The sequence below is a fragment of the Anomaloglossus baeobatrachus genome, chromosome 6 (assembly GCF_048569485.1).
Source record: "Anomaloglossus baeobatrachus isolate aAnoBae1 chromosome 6, aAnoBae1.hap1, whole genome shotgun sequence".
NCBI lineage: Eukaryota > Metazoa > Chordata > Amphibia > Anura > Aromobatidae > Anomaloglossus > Anomaloglossus baeobatrachus.
The window spans coordinates 331733604-331751301 of NC_134358.1; positions in this window are offsets into that span (position 1 = coordinate 331733604).

The window sequence follows — 17698 nt, forward strand, 5'->3', positions numbered from 1 at the left end:
AGGGTCACCCACCAGGGGCCCTATGTGATTTTTTTTCTCGGTAACTGTCATATTGTGGGGTACATTTCAGGAGACATATTTTGGGGTGCAGACACAAAAGTGCTAAATACTGCCTCCCACAGTCCCTAAATTAATGACTGCTGTGTTTTGTCCCCCAATTGCTTTTTTTCTTGACTAAAAACATATACTTTATGAATTCAATGAATCAGCCTTTTGTATGGCCTTTTTGTACCATATGTGGTAGAAGAGGCTATTTGGCAGCCTTTGAACCTTTAAGAATCTCGTGTAATTCAGAGCCTTCTTAGTCTGAAAGGCCCATAAGCTGAAGTACAAGAATTACCTTAAGTGTTTTCAGAATAATCAGGGGGCGTCAGGCACCAAGAGGTAGCTTGCCAGGGTACCCATAAGCCCAGGTACAAGAATTAGCCCAAGCGGGGTCTGATCACCATGTTATTATTTTTAGGTAACTGTCCCATTTTAGGGTACATTTGAGATCTGAGAAAGAATTAGAGTTGTCGAGTAGTTAGTAATGTCCCCGGTTAAGCCGGACCGAGGCAGAAAAGTACCGCAGTTCCTGGAGCTGCCAGGTGGATGCAGCAGTCAAATTCAATCTCGTGTTGGTTCTTTTGATTTTTCTGCTCATTTCAGGTACTGCAACCGAGGATCCGCAAAAATGTCTGGAACTGACGGTCGGATTCGAGTTCAGAGAGGTGCCCCTGGAAACTCCATAAGCCAAGAACAAACATATGACAAAAAAGGGACACTTTGACTTGACCACAAGGAGCCTTTTTCAGTCACCAGGGTGGGCCAGACACCCCTCCCAGATAATGGAAGTCCGAACATTTTGAAATTTTTTCTAAGTCCCAAAAAAACTGTTTCTCGGTTCCCATTGCCGAGTCCGGTCAAGAATGAACTGTTTCTTGGGTCACATTGAGTTCATCCCAAAAATGGTTAGCGGCAGCCAAAACCGATTAAGTTTGGTAATGTGAGGCGTGTAGAGCATTATGTGGAAAGTTCAGAGTGCTATGTGTAGATGTAGAGCGCTATGTGTGGGGTGCAGAGCGCTATGTGTGGGGTGCAGAGCATTATCTGCTTATGCAGAGCACTATTTGGGGTTGGAGAGCGCTATGTGGGGGGTGCAGAGCGCTATGTATGAGGTGCCGAAAGCTATTTGTCGGAGCAGAGCGCTATGTGGGGGGGCAGAACGCTATATGGGGGATGTATAGTGCTATGTGTGGCGAGCAGAGTTCAAATGTTGGGTGCAGAGCATGACATATCTTCCAAAGTGAATGGGATTTTCGAGGGCAGCCCGCTAATTGCTAAATACTGCCACCACAGCTCTGAGATTAATGATTCCTGTTTTTATGTCCCCCAAGTGATATTTTCTTGACTAGAAACACATACTTTATGATTTTAATGAATCAGCCTTTTGTATGGCCTTTTTGTACCATATGTGGTAAAAAAGGCTATTTGGCAGCAGTTGGACCATTAGGCATCCATTTCATCAGTGTCTTCTTAGTCTGAAAGACCATAAGCCAAGGTACAAGAATTGCCTGAAGTGGGGTCTGGAAAACTGGAAGTGACCCCATAAACCAGAATGCAAGAATTGCACCAGAGACAACAAGATGACAGAGACAGCAAGATGAAAAACAGGTGAAGTTCTGGTGCTCCAAGACCCCTGGCGCTACAGGCCTTGCCCTCCACCCCATATAATTATTTTTGCTTTCTCTTCCTGTGCCGCCCCCAAAGTCTACCGACTTAGGCACCATACTTACTGATGCAAGAATAGATCCATTGGAGGTCTGAGAAATATGTGGGGATGTAAGGATCCAAGGGTCACCCACCAGTGGCCTCATGTGATTTTTTTTCTCGGTAACTGTCACATCGTGTGGTACATTTCAGGAGACATATTTTTGGGTGCAGACCCGAAAGTGCTAAATACTGCCTCCCACAGCCCCAAAATTAAGGACTCCTGGTTTTTTTTCCCCAATTGATTTTTTTCTTGGCTAAAAACACATACTTTATGATTTCAATGAATCAGCCTTTTGTATGAGCTCTATGTGGGGATGCAGAGCGCTATGTGTGGGATGCAGAGCGCTATGTGTGGGATGCAGAGCATTATTTGCGGATGAAGAGCGCTATGTGGGGTTGGAGAGCACTATCTGGGGGGTGCAGAGCACTTTGTGAGAAATGCAGTATGCTATATGTCGGAGCAGAGCGCTATATGGCAGTGTAGAGCACTATATGTTGGAGCAGAGCGCTATGTGGAAGTGCAGAGCGCTATGTGGGGGATGTATAGCGCTATGTGTGGCGCACAGAGTGCAAATGTTGGGTGCAGAGCATGATATATCTTCCAAATTGAATGGGATTTTCAAGGGCAGCCCCCTAATTGCTAAATACTGCCACCAAAGCTCTGAGATTAATGATTCCTGTTTTTATGTCCACCAAGTGATATTTTCTTGGCTAGAAACACATACTTTATGATTTTAATGAATCAGCCTTTTGTATGGCCTTTTTGTACCATATGTGGTAGAAAAGGCTATTTGGCAGCAGTTGGACCATTAGGCATCCATTTCATCAGTGTCTTCTTAGTCTGAAAGACCATAAGCTGAGGTACAAGAATTACCTTAAGTGTTCTCAGAAAAATGAGGGGGTGTCAGGCAGCAAGTGGTAGCTTGACAAGAATTGCCTGAGGTGGAGTCCGGAAAAATGGAAGTGACCCCATAAACCAGAGTGCAAGAATTGCACCAGAGACAGCAAGATGACAGAGACAGCAAGATGAAAGACAGGTGTAGGGCTGGTGCTCCCAGACCCCTGGCGCTACAGGCCTTGCCCTCCACCCCCATATAATCATTTTTGCTCCCTCTTCCTGTGCCGCCCCCACAGTCAACCGACTTAGACACCGTAATTACTAGTGCAAGAATAGATCCATTGGAGGTCTGAGAAATATGTGGGGATGTCAGGCACCAAGGGTCACCCACCAGGGGCCCCATGTGATTTTTTTTCTCGGTAAGTGTCACATTGTGGGGTACATTTCAGGAGACATATTTTGGGGTGCAGACCCGAAATTGCTAAATACTGCCTCCCACAGTCCCTATATTAATGACTCCTGTGTTTTGTCCATAAATTGATTTTTTTTCTTGGCTAAAAACACATACTTTATGATTTCAATGAATCAGCCATTTGTATGGCCTTTTTGTACCATATGTGGTAGAAGAGGCTATTTGGCAGCCTTTGAACCTTTAGGAATCCTGTAATTCAGTGCCTTTTTAGTCTGAAAGGCCCATAAGCTGAGGTACAAGAATTATTCTCAGAAAAATGAGGGGGTGTCAGGCAGCAAGTGGTAGCTTGCCAGGGTACCCATAAGCCCAGGTACAAGAATTAGCCCAAGCAGGGTCTGATCACCATGTGATTATTTCTAGGTAACTGTCCCATTGTCGGGTACATTTGAGATTTGAGAAAGAATTAGAGTCGTCGAGCAGTTAGTAATGTCCCCAGTTAAGCCGGACCGAGGCAGAAAAGTACCGCAGTTCCTGGAGCTGCCAGGTGGATGCAGCAGTCAAATTCAATCTCGTGTTGGTTCTTTTGATTTTTCTGCTCATTTCAGGTACTGCAACCGAGGATTCGCAAAAATGTCTGGAACTGACGGTCGGATTCGAGTTCAGAGAGGTGCCCCTGGAAACTCCATAAGCCAAGAACAAACATATGACAAAAAAGGGACACTTTGACTTGACCACAAGGAGCCTTTTTCAGTCACCAGGGTGGGCCAGACACCCCTCCCAGATAATGGAAGTCCGAACATTTTGAAATTTTTTCTAAGTCCCAAAAAAACTGTTTCTTGGTTCCCATTGCCGAGTCCGGTCAAGAATGAACTGTTTCTTGGGTCACATTGAGTTCATCCCAAAAATGGTTAGCGGCAGCCAAAACCGATTAAGTTTGGTAATGTGAGGCGTGTAGAGCACTATGTGGAAAGTTCAGAGTGCTATGTGTAGATGTAGAGCGCTATGTGGGGGGTGCAGAGCACTATGTGTGGGGTGCAGAGCATTATCTGCTTATGCAGAGCACTATTTGGGGTTGGAGAGCGCTATGTTTGGTGCAGAGCGCTATGTGTGAGGTGCCGAGAGCTATTTGTCGGAGCAGAGCGCTATGTGGGGGGGCAGAACGCTATATGAGGGATGTATAGTGCTATGTGTGGCGAGCAGAGTTCAAATGTTGGGTACAGAGCATGACATATCTTCCAAAGTGAATGGGATTTTCGAGGGCAGCCCGCTAATTGCTAAATACTGCCACCACAGCTCTGAGATTAATGATTCCTGTTTTTATGTCCCCCAAGTGATATTTTCTTGACTAGAAACACATACTTTATGATTTTAATGAATCAGCCTTTTGTATGGCCTTTTTGTACCATATGTGGTAAAAAAGGCTATTTGGCAGCAGTTGGACCATTAGGCATCCATTTCATCAGTGTCTTCTTAGTCTGAAAGACCATAAGCCAAGATACAAGAATTGCCTGAAGTGGGGTCTGGAAAACTGGAAGTGACCCCATAAACCAGAATGCAAGAATTGCACCAGAGACAGCAAGATGACAGAGACAGCAAGATGAAAAACAGGTGAAGTTCTGGTGCTCCAAGACCCCTGGCGCTACAGGCCTTGCTCTCCACCCCCATATAATTATTTTTGCTTTCTCTTCCTGTGCCGCCCCCAAAGTCTACCGACTTAGGCACCATACTTACTGATGCAAGAATAGATCCATTGGAGGTCTGAGAAATATGTGGGGATGTCAGGCACAAAGGGTCACCCACCAGGGGCCTCATGTGATTTTTTTTCTCGGTAACTGTCACATTGTGGGGTACATTTCAGGAGACATATTTTGGGGTGCAGACACAAAAGTGCTAAATACTGCCTCCCACAGTCCCTAAATTAATGACTGCTGTGTTTTGTCCCCCAATTGCCTTTTTTCTTGACTAAAAACACATACTTTATGAATTCAATGAATCAGCCTTTTGTATGGCCTTTTTGTACCATATGTGGTAGAAGAGGCTATTTGGCAGCCTTTGAACCTTTAAGAATCTCCTGTAATTCAGAGCCTTCTTAGTCTGAAAGGTCCATAAGCTGAGGTACAAGAATTACCTTAAGTGTTTTCAGAATAATCAGGGGGCGTCAGGCACCAAGTGGTAGCTTGCCAGGGTACCCATAAGCCCAGGTACAAGAATTAGCCCAAGCGGGGTCTGATCACCATGTTAATATTTTTAGGTAACTGTCCCATTTTAGGGTACATTTGAGATCTGAGAAAGAATTAGAGTCGTCGAGTAGTTAGTAATGTCCCCGGTTAAGCCGGACCGAGGCAGAAAAGTACCGCAGTTCCTGGAGCTGCCAGGTGGATGCAGCAGTCAAATTCAATCTCGTGTTGGTTCTTTTGATTTTTCTGCTCATTTCAGGTACTGCAACCGAGGATCCGCAAAAATGTCTGGAACTGACGGTCGGATTCGAGTTCAGAGAAGTGCCCCTGGAAACTCCATAAGCCAAGAACAAACATATGACAAAAAAGGGACACTTTGACTTGACCACAAGGAGCCTTTTTCAGTCACCAGGGTGGGCCAGACACCCCTCCCAGATAATGGAAGTCCGAACATTTTGAAATTTTTTCTAAGTCCCAAAAAAACTGTTTCTCGGTTCCCATTGCCGAGTCCGGTCAAGAATGAACTGTTTCTTGGGTCACATTGAGTTCATCCCAAAAATGGTTAGCGGCAGCCAAAACCGATTAAGTTTGGTAATGTGAGGCGTGTAGAGCACTATGTGGAAAGTTCAGAGTGCTATGTGTAGATGTAGAGCGCTATGTGGGGGGTGCAGAGCGCTATGTGTGGGGTGCAGAGCGCTATGTGTGGGGTGCAGAGCATTATCTGAATATGCAGAGCACTATTTGGGGTTGGAGAGCGCTATATGGGGGGTGCAGAGCGCTATGTATACGGTGCCGAGAGCTATTTGTCGGAGCAGAGATCTATGTGGGGGGGCAGAGCGCTATAGGAGGTTGTTCATTAGGCATACTCTGCCATTACGTGGGGTCCCAGTGACTAGTCAGGTGCCAGAAAATCCTGGCGGAAGTCAAAAGATGTAAAGTGTCCCGAATATAGATTTTCAAATTATTAACAATTGGTTGGAGATATAAATCCACATACGCACAGGGTCTTTCATTAAGACCTGCTATTTTTGCCATAATGGGCCTACCTGGTGGATTGATGAGTGACTTATGAACCATCGGGAGAAGGTAATGTGGAAATGGTAGGATTAGATGTAGTCAGGAAATCTCTTATAAATAACTCAACATGAAAAGGCATCCATTAATTAATTTAAATTCAATGTCTTCAGAAAGGAAAGTGGGATCTGATGGAAGAATCATCTAGAGACCTGGGTTATGTAGTTGTCTCTTTGCCTCCATAGTAGAGAAATCAATAGGCCAGAGAACAAGTTCCACTCTTGTCAGCCTCTGTTACAACAAAGGACTGGTTGCTCTTGAGAGCCAAAATAGCCTCCCTCTCATCCTTAGTTCAATTCTCCTGTGTCTTTCTATGGATTTTAAGTGCTTGAATGTCATGAACCATGGTATTAAAAAGTGTTGATGGTGGGAAAGATTGTAAAAGGTGTGTTGAGATGGAAGTTTAAGATGAAATGGGCTCCCACCTGAGGGTTCCTCATTTTCAGGTAGGAGATCCAGCAGATCTTGAAGAAGGTTTGATGCTCAATATCTGAAATAGTGTTAGTGACTGTTGGATTATGGTACAGAAACTTGAAGGTGAGGTTTTCACAAAAACCTTACCTATCTTTAATAAGTGTAAATTTATCAATAGTCTGCATGGGAGAAAAAGAGACCCTTTTCCAATACAGTTCTCTGTTAACTCATAGCAGGACAAATTGACAATATGCAAGTTGTGCTCACCAGTCACTTCTAATGCGTTAGACTTGTAAGTCTGAACCTGGTCCAACTGGAGTCAGTTTACTGTGACCAGCAATAAAGAGTTTGGGTAAATTCACATTCTTTTCTTTGCCATGGCTGCTGCCTAAGAGATCAGAAGTGTCTAATTAAGCACAAGACATTTAAAAAAAAAAAAAAAAAAGTGTATACATTTTATACATCCCTATTAACTATGACTTTAAGAGATCCAAAGGTCTATTGTGAAGTAACAAGACTTTTTTTTATCTCAATAAGCACATCTATTACAAATATAAATACATGGTTTGAGGCCTTATGGTTCAAGGGACAAAAACTAATGTTTCCAGAACACCTCATGTTTTCTTAAAAGATGAGGCCTGTCGCGCCTTTTTTCCAGATAGGAGGACATGTTCCAAAATTTTAATTAATTTGTTAATGTAGATCTCAACAGTGGTATCTCTGTCGCACATTAGTATTGATATGTGCTCTATGTTTAGGCCTTGTACACACAAGAATGCATTGGCTGACAACTGCGAGAGGAGTACAATACTACTCTACACTTCCAATATGTTTGTGCTTAATTTATTAATTTACATTGCAAACCACATTATTTCCTCAACACAACTTAAGAGCTCAATTCAGGAGAAGGTCTAATGTGGAAATGGTGCAGCTGAAGACAAAGTCCTGCACCGCCTGCCCTCAGGTTACCTTCAGGTTCAGTGGCACACGTGCTGATGATTGTGGTGTAGCGCTCAATATACTTCAGGCGCAGCGTGCTTGTCAGATAGCAGGATAGCCATGAAATCCAGCAAAGGAAGGAAGAAAACTGACCGCATATAGCTGCTATGCCGAAAGATTTTTATTCAAACATTTTCTCCATGGGTGCAGATAAAAATGCGGGAGGTGGCTTGGATGCGAGTCCCTCCAGGAGGACGACGGCCGTTTCGTCTGTGAATCAGACTTCTACGGGTCTACATGTGGGAGCGTCCGTACACACCTTATAAAGGGGAGTGCATCCAGGTCACGTCACCGCACATTAAAAACAGAGAAATCACCACAACTCAGTGATTTGCATACATGCAAACAGATGTTTCACTTAAAAACATGTTTAAATAAACAGTGTAACAAACATTTCCATAAAAAACACATCTAACAAAAAAGGAAAAACCAGAGGTCGCAAGGGCATAATAAAATAACATATCATGACATGTGACATCATGTTCATATTACTATTCTTGATGATATGGTTATTCATTTATTAAATACTCAGGACTAGATTACCTGCTCTAAACAAAATTATAAGAACACCGTCAAATCGTTACGGTCATTTAAACCCAGGTTTCCCTGTGCTCCAAATTTTATTATCAATTTTGCTTCCTTTTGTAGCAACAATTTATGGAGATCGCCCCCTAATGTGGAAATGGTAGAGCGGCAGTGACCTACTTAAAGAAAAAACGTGTCTCTATTTCCTGAAGAGAGTGGCTACTGACAATTTTGGTCCCATGTGGAGACGCCTCTCCAACTGGAGTCAGGCTGCTGAGGAAACAGCCATACAGAGTTTGGGTACCTTCCCCCATAGTTTTCTTTGCCAGGGCTGCTGCCCTATGAAAGTTGTAGGTACATGGGATACCCCTCCCTGATGAAGACTCTTTTCCATGCGGCGATGCGCATTGGAGAACACTAGGCAGTCCAAATTTCAATAAGGGTCTCAAGATAATAAATTTCTATTATTTCTGCATATTTTTTCATGCTTTTCTTTTGAGCAGCACATAGGCATTTCAAAAATGATGGCTTAGTCATAATAAAGAGCCTTCAGCTTTCCTGTGGTACTTTTAATGAATCTCTCAATGCTGAGTACTTAAAATGAGGGGAGAGCACGTGATTTTTATTTCAATAAAGTATAGTAACATAAGAAAATATATAAAAGTAACATATCAAAATATAGATGGCAATATAAACTTAATGTCAGGTTTTTTGTTGTTTTTTTTTATTAAGACATGACTATGCTATGATTAAAAAGGAAGTCTAGGAACTAGGATTAAGGCCTCTCACACATACGTGAAAATCATGCACGTGCAGCGAGACACGTATTTTCCCTGCGTGTTGCGTTTGGTAAGTACGTGTCTCTGGTACGTGCGGGCCACATGTGTTCTACGTGTGCTATCCGCGATAACACATGGAGAATTGGTAGTTTGAATACTCACGTGGTAGATGCTGCTGTCCAGGGTACTGATCTTCGTCTCCAGCCACGCCCACTCACCGCTGTTGCTGCTTCCGGCCGAGCGGAGGGGCGGAGATTAGCGCCCGGGACATCATGCCCACCTCCTTAACATGCTCATAATGAGCGGCGGTTGGCAGCAACTGTTTGCAGCGGAAGATTCTGCAGGGCTGAAGGAGGTGAGTATTTTTTTCTTTTTAAAAAATAATGACATGTGTTTCTCCGGCGCGTGGCACACGGGACCGCATCCACACTACATCCATGTGGTATGGGTGCGGGCCGTGTGACACCCGTGATGCCGGCAGAGAAACGGACATGTCGGCGTGAGGAACACACGGACACGCGTAAGTATGGAACGGACACACATTCCATTCCAAAATACTTACGTGTGTCCAAACAATTAGGAATACATTGGTCCACGTGTGTACGTGTCTCTGGTACGTGAGAAAACTGCCAAACACGTACCGGAGGCACGAACGTGTGACAGAGGCCTAAGGCTATGTGCGCACTTTGCGTTGAGTTACTTGCAGTTGTAAACGCATCCTATGTCAGAAATTGTCTTTGTCATATTTGGTTTTGACCACAAAAACGCTAAAAATACGCTCGTGTTTTTACCACGTTTTGGCCGAGTTTTTACAGCGATTTACATGTTTTTTCATTGCTTAAACTCAGATGCATTTTGAATACAAATACACTACTAAATAAAGTTTTAACATTCAAACAGTATGGAAAAAAAGAAAAAAAGGATTACAAATATCATGATTAAAATCATATACAAAATAGATTATTTTATTAAAATAATAACTGTGATCTAATATTTATGTATAAAATTCCGTCAATTTATTGACTTGCTTTAATTTAATTGTCAGACTATGTGTGTGTGTAAAGGGACATATCATGCCCATAATATAATGTCAAAAACGCATGCTTTTATTTTGGCAAAAAAAGCATGTAAAACGCTAGGATTTTGATTTTAAATGCGTTTTGAAACTTCTCATTGACTATAATGTTAGCAAAACGCTGCCAAAATGGCAAAAACAATTGACATGCTGCTTCTTTAAATGCAGAGACTTTGACAAAGTTTCAGCATCAAAAACGCTGCGTTTTTAACAGCATTGTGCGCACAAGAAAGCACAATTTCCCATAGACTTTGCTTAAAAATCAAAACGCATGCTTTTTGCATTAAAACGCTGCAGCTCAGTCAGAACGCTGCAAAAAAGCATGAAAAAAAACAAAGTGCGCACATGGTCTAAAGGTGAATGTAACAGAGACAATGCTGATGGGGCTTAGATAATGACTCCTTTCATATGTAACGTTTGTGTCAAACATGGTGTGAATAATGGTGCCTCTAAGGTGTCAATGCATCTGCAGGCAGCTGAAGTTATATGTCCCTGTTTTAATGAAGTCTTCTGCTTACAAGTCATATAAAATTATAATAAATGGTTAAATTGTTTAAGAACCTGAGTCCTCAGTGGTTGATACCTTTTAATGGCTAACTGAAAACATGGTAATGGCAAGCTTTCGAGACTACTCAGGTCTCTTCATCAGGCATGGTATAGCACAAAATCTGAAGAGTCACATATTTATACACAACAGGACACAGAATAGTGCAGTAAATAAGACTGGTACATTTTGCAATGTAACAGCACTTAATATATCATTTTATATTTAAAGATACATTACACGCAATATGGCCTTCATATAGGTCTGAATGTTATTCAGACCTATGTTAGGTGTAGTAAATTCAAACAATAATAGCAACAATCTGATCTTGTAAACCAGATTATGTCCTTAAGGCTGGACTCACACGAACGTAAGAAAAAACGGTCCCATTCTCATCCCATCTATCCATCCATCTATCCATCTATCTATTCCTCTAACTATCTATCTATTTATCTATCAATCTAGTATCATCTATCTATCCATCTATCTATCCCTATCTCTATCCATCCATCCATTATCCATCTATCCCTCTATCCCTCTATTTATCTATCTATCCCTCTATCTATCCCTTATCTATTCATCTATCCCTCTATCTATCCATCTATGCCTCTATCTATCATCTATCTATCTATCCATCCATCTATCCATCTATCTATTTATCTATCTATTCCTCTATCTATTTATCTATCAATCTAGTATCATCTATCTATCCATCTATCTATCCCTATCTCTATCCATCCATCCATCCATTATCCATCTATCTATCCCTCTATCTGTCTATCTATCTATCTATCTCTCCCTCCCTCTATCTATCCCTTATCTATCCCTTATCTATCCCTCTATCTATCCCTCTATCTATCCCTCTATCTATCCCTTATCTATCCCTTTATCTATCCCTTATCTTTCCCTTATCTATCCATCTATGCCTCTATCTATCTAGCTATATATCTATCTATCTATCCCTCTATCTATCCCTTATCTATCCATCTATCCCTCTATCTATCCCTCTATCTATCCCTTATCTATCTATCTATCTAGCTATCTATCCCTCTATCTATCCATCTACCCATCTATCCCTCTATCTCTCTATCTATCTCTCTATCTATCCCTCTATCTATCTATCTATCTATCCCTCTATCTATCCATCCATCCATCCATCCATCCATCCATCCATCCATCCATCTATCTATCCCTCTATCTTTCCCTCTATCTATCCCTCTATCCATCTATCTATCCATCTATCTATCTATCCCTCTATCTATCTATCCCTCTATCTATCTATCCCTCTATCTATCTATCTATCTATCTATCTATCCCTCTATCTATCCATCCATCCATCCATCCATCCATCTATCTATCCCTCTATCTTTCCCTCTATCTATCCCTCTATCCATCTATCTATCTATCCATCTATCCATCTATCCATCTATCCATCTATCCGTCTATCCGTCTATCCGTCTATCCATCTATCCGTCTATCTATCTATCTATCTATCTATCTATCCCTCTATCCCTCTATCTATCTATCCATCTATCTATCTATCTATCTATCCCTCTATCTATCTATCTATCTATCTATCTATCTCTCTCTATCTATCTATATATCTATCCCTCTATCTATCCCTCTATCTATCTATCTATCTATCTATCTATCTCTCTATCTATCTATCTATCTATCTATCTATCCCTCTATCTATCCCTCTATCCATCTATCTGTCTATCTATCTATCTATCTATCTATCTATCTCTCTCTCTATCTATCTGTCTATCTATCTATCTATCTATCTATCTATCCCTCTATCCCTCTATCTATTGAAAATCTGAAGAAAATCTGCAGCTTGTCAATTGTTGGTACATTTTTGGCCCTCCCAGCCATTGACTTCACTAAAAAAAAAATACATGGGGAAAAAAACACACCAAAGCCACATGAATTTATTGGTGCATTTTTCTACCAGAAGGTGCAGAAAATGTCATTATGACTTTTGCATATTTGGACAGTTTCTGAGCCTTATAATGCAGTTCTCTGATTCAGGTAAGCTGGCTATAGTTTTTTTTTCACTCTGTGCTGTGCTGCCGACTTCCCCCAAAGAAAACATCTCATTATCTCATTACCATTCAATGTGTTGTCACACAAAAGTGTCAATAAACAAACTCTTATCCCCCTCCTATCCTATCCCAGTGGGTTGCTTTGCTTTAAAAGCAAAGCAATGGATCTCTATTTTCAGATTGGACTTTCAGTTTTTGTTTGATCATTCCTAAAGTGTGGAAAGACAAAATTAATGACTGTTAGTACACATAAGGAAATGTATATGCAATTTTTATAAAACACCATATGCAATTATTATTGCATATGGGGTCCACAGTATACGCAATAGGTATATGCCTTGGTGGAGCAATTCTTATAGCTCAGCTTATGGGCGGTACATTAAACTCATAAAGTATGTGTTTTTAGTGAAGAAATAAATCACTTGGGGACATAAAAACAGGAGTCATTATTTAAGAGCTGTGGGAGGCAGTATTTAACACTTTCAGCCTGCCCCCCAAAATATGTCTCCTCAAATGTACCCCACAATGTTACAGTTACCAAGAAAAAATCACATGGTGATCAGACCCTACTTGGGGCAATTCTTGTATCTCGGCTTATATTATATTATTATATATTATTATAATATTATCAATAAATATAACAATTTTAATTGGAATTTGCTATCTCACTTCTCTATAGGGACCAACAAAGTACCTTTCCCTTTTGAAACTATGCATTCTGTTAAATGAACACAAGATAGAGATACACCTGTTCTTTTGCTAATAAACTGAATGGCTTAAACTCTGCTATGGTGAAAACTGTATGATACGAGCTTGGTTTATTGGTGGTATTTTGTGAAATGAATCAAGCTTATAACATAATTATAGGACCCAGTATAATATATTGTATTCTTTAATAGTCAAACGTAATGAAAAGCTCACTGTCCCCCCTGCTCATAAGCTATTTGTGTTTTTTCAGTTCTTAAAAAAAGACTTTTCATTCATTGTGCTGAACTCAAAACTTCCCCCTAAACAAGCAATTAAGATTCATTGTCTTTTCACACACAAGGTTCAATGTACAAACTCTTAGCCCCTCTCCCCCTCCCAACAATGCAGGGAGAGCAGGTAATGTTGCCATCTACTATTCATTTTTAAACTTTCACTATAGCAGATGTATGTCCATATCACCATCGGTTCACTCTTCAATATACAGCTCAAAATAAAAAAATTAAGTGAAAATACACAGTCAGTTGTGTATATGCAAGATAAAGCACAGGTGGACTGGCTGGTGCAAACATAGAGCTGTGTGTTAATATTATAGTAAGGATATTAATAAATCTTTTTTCAGTTATTTTCTTGTTATTTTTATGGTGTAATTTTGTTATGTAAGCATATTATTATTGACTACCCACAGTTTACATTTATTATCGGATGTGCTCTTCTGGGTGCAGACTTCAGGGGCCACATCCTAAAATAAATATGCACTCTGGGGCCCAGATTGCCTTTTCTGATGGTAAGTGCTAGAGAAAGTGGGTCACAGTGTCCCCAGGAAGCCCAAAGCCCCCTCTACAAACATCTTTGTTGGTTGTCGATCAGACCTCTGACTCATACGAAACCTGCACAGGTCTTTCATCCCCTTTTAGCGCCGAAGCCATGGAAGCTAGAAAGTCAGGGCACCACTCAAAAATTAGGGCTTCTTAATTGATGTACAAAGACATAAATCCATGTGACACATTCATTTCTGCTCTGAATGTATGCAATATTAGAATCTTTTCACTGATTATGGGGTATCCCAGGGCACTGCAAAGAAAGACATGTCACCAGGACATTCAGGTGCAAAAGATGTGGCACCCCAATACCAGATAAAAGAGGATAAATCCAAAAAGCTAATGCGCAGCTTTTAAATTTGGGTACCCCAATGGGTGACCCAGTTTCACATAGACACCCCAAATGGTGAACACAAAGTAAATGCAATATTAGAATATTTTTAGAATCTTTTCACTAATTTTGGGGTACCCCATGATGTGCCAAAGACAGACATGTCACCAGAACATTCAGGTGCAAAAGATATGGCACCCCAATACCAGATAAAAGAGGATAAATCCAAAAAGCTAATGCGTAGCTTTTAAATTTGGGTACCCCAATGGGTGACCCAGTTTCACATAGACACCCCAAATGGTGAACACAAAGTAAATGCAATATTAGAATATTTTTAGAATCTTTTCACTAATTTTGGGGTACCCCATGATGTGCCAAAGACAGACATGTCACCAGGACATTCAGGTGCAAAAGATATGGCACCCCAATACCAGATAAAAGAGGATAAATCCAAAAAGCTAATGCGTAGCTTTTAAATTTGGGTACCCCAATGGGTGTGCCAGAGACAGATATGTCACCAGGACATTCAGGTGGAACAAATGGGGTACCCCAATACCAGATAAAAGAGAATAAATCCAAAAAGGTAATGCGTAGCTTTTAAATTTGGGTACCCCAATGGGTGACCCAGTTTCACATAGACACCCCAAATGGTGAACACAAACTAAATGCAATATTAGAATCTTTTCACTGATTTTGGGGTACCCATGACCCCAATACCAGATAAAAGAGAATAATAAATTCATTTGGAACACAAATTTCAAGTGTGTGAGGAAAAGAAGATTTAGAAACCAGAGGGTGACGAGAGGTTAAACATGAAACTCAGTCACCCCCACTTCTGAGGGCGTCCCGGGGCACCCAAAACACCGATATATCACCTGGATACTCAGGGCTGTAAAAACAGACAAGGAAAAATACTTGTAGCTAGTATGTAACGTCTGTGTTACAAAAGAAGTAACGACTATGTTACAAAAGGAAAAACTGGGCGCGCCTGTGTTACAAAAGAAGAAGCATAAAACACACACGTTTCAAGGACAACCTCAATGAAAATGAATTGACTGAGGCTGGACACATCAAATCAGAATGTGTCCAGAAGTGTACACATCTCATACTTGTGCTCACATGATCGTCCACTCTCTCCACTGGCACCGGAACACCCCACCGCAGTCCCGCTACTCAATGTCGGGCCCCCGCTCCTCGCCTCAGGCCTCTGAGATGCGTACTGTACCAGCAAGTATTTTTTTTACAAAAAAAGCACTTTAGATAACTCTATATTAATCTTTTTACAAAAAGTTCTCCAGAATTTCGAGACGAACTGCGTTCCTCTGTCAGAAACAATATTTTCAGGAACTCCGTGTAACCACACAATATGCCTAATGAACAACCTGCTAAGCGTTTCAGAGTTTGGTAAACCGGACAATGGAACGAAATGACACTGTTTACTGAATCTATCCACTACTACCCAGATACAAGTCTTCCCTTCTAAGGGTGGAAGGTCAGTGATGAAGTCCATGGAGAGGTGAGTCCAAGGACTTTCTGGAATAGGTAGGGACTGGAGAAATGCAGCGGGACTGGTACGGGGTGTCTTTGGCTCGTGCACAAGTTTCACAGGCCAGTACGTATTCCTTACAGTCCTTTGCTATGTTTGGCCACCAAAAGCTCCTAGTTACAAGTCAGAGGGTATTGCCTATACCAGGGTGACCTGCAAGGACAGAATTATGGGACTCCTGAAGTACCCGTAAACGAAGTGGGGAAGCGACAAACAGTTTACGGTCAGGAGTGGTTTCAGGTGCCTGGTCTTGGGCATCACGGATTTGTTCTATCAAATCTATGGATACCGTTGATACAACAATGCCCTTACCTAAAATAGGGACTGGTTCGATGTTTTCTGACTGAGAGGGACAGAAGTTACGGGAAAGTGCATCAGCTCTTGTGTTCTTGGTACCGGGCCGAAACGTCACCATGAAATCAAATCTGGAGAAGAACAATGCCCACCTAGTTTGCCTAGGATTGAGTCTCTTAGCAGATTCCAGATAAGTGAGGTTCTTATGGTCTGTGAAGACTGTGACCTTATGTTTGGCGCCTTCGAGGAAGTGGCGCCATTCCTCGAAGGCCCATTTAATGGCCAACAGCTCACGATTACCAATATCATAGTTTGTCTCGGTGGGAGAAAATCTGCGGGAAAAGAAGGCACAAGGACGGAGTTGAGTGAGAGACGGAGTACCTTGGAATAGCACCGCTCCCACTCCAACCTCGGATGCATCGACTTCCACAATAAACGGACGCATAAGGTCAGGCTGAACCAGAATCGGGTCTGAGGAAAAACATTCTTTTAATGTAGCGAAGGCATGGATTGCCTCTGGCTTCCAATTAACCACCTCAGCCCCCTTTTTAGTCAAATCGGTGAGGGGTTTGGCAATCTTGGAAAAACCCCTAATAAATTTGCGATAATAATTTGCAAACCCAAGGAAACGCTGCAAGGCTTTCAGGGACTTGGGTTGCACCCACTCCTTAATCGGCTGTAGCTTAGAGGGATTCATGCGGAAGCCTTCTGCAGACAAAATATAACCCAGGAAATTAACCTCATCAACAAAAAAAAAACACATTTTCCATACTTAGCAAATAGGGAGTTCTCCCTGGGTCTCTGGAGTACAGTGCGGACATGTTTGACATGTGACTTAGCATCAGGAGAATAAATCAGGATGTCATCGAGATGGATCACCACATATTGACCACAGATATCTCTGAAAATGTCATTAACAAAGTTCTGAAAGACAGCCGCGCATTTCTTAACCCAAAAGGCATTACTAGGTACTCATAGTGTCCCTCTGGAGTATTAAATGCTGTTTTCCACTCATCTCCTTCTCTGATGCGGATTAGGTTATATGCACCCCTGAGATCCAGCTTCGTGAACCACCGGGCTCCTGTGAGCTGGTTAAAGAGATCAGGGATGAGTGGCAGAGGGTACTGATTCTTTACAGTAATAGCATTAAGTTCACGGTAGTCAATACAAGTTCTGAGGCCACCATCTTTTTTCTCCACAAAAAAGGATCCAGCGCTGACTGGTGACCTGGATGGTCTGATAAACCCTCTCTGCAGACTGTCTGCTATATAATCTTTCATGGCCTGACATTCTGGACCAAAAATATTATAAATCCTACCCTTGGGGATTCGGGAATTGCGGACCAAATCTATGGAGCAGTCATAATC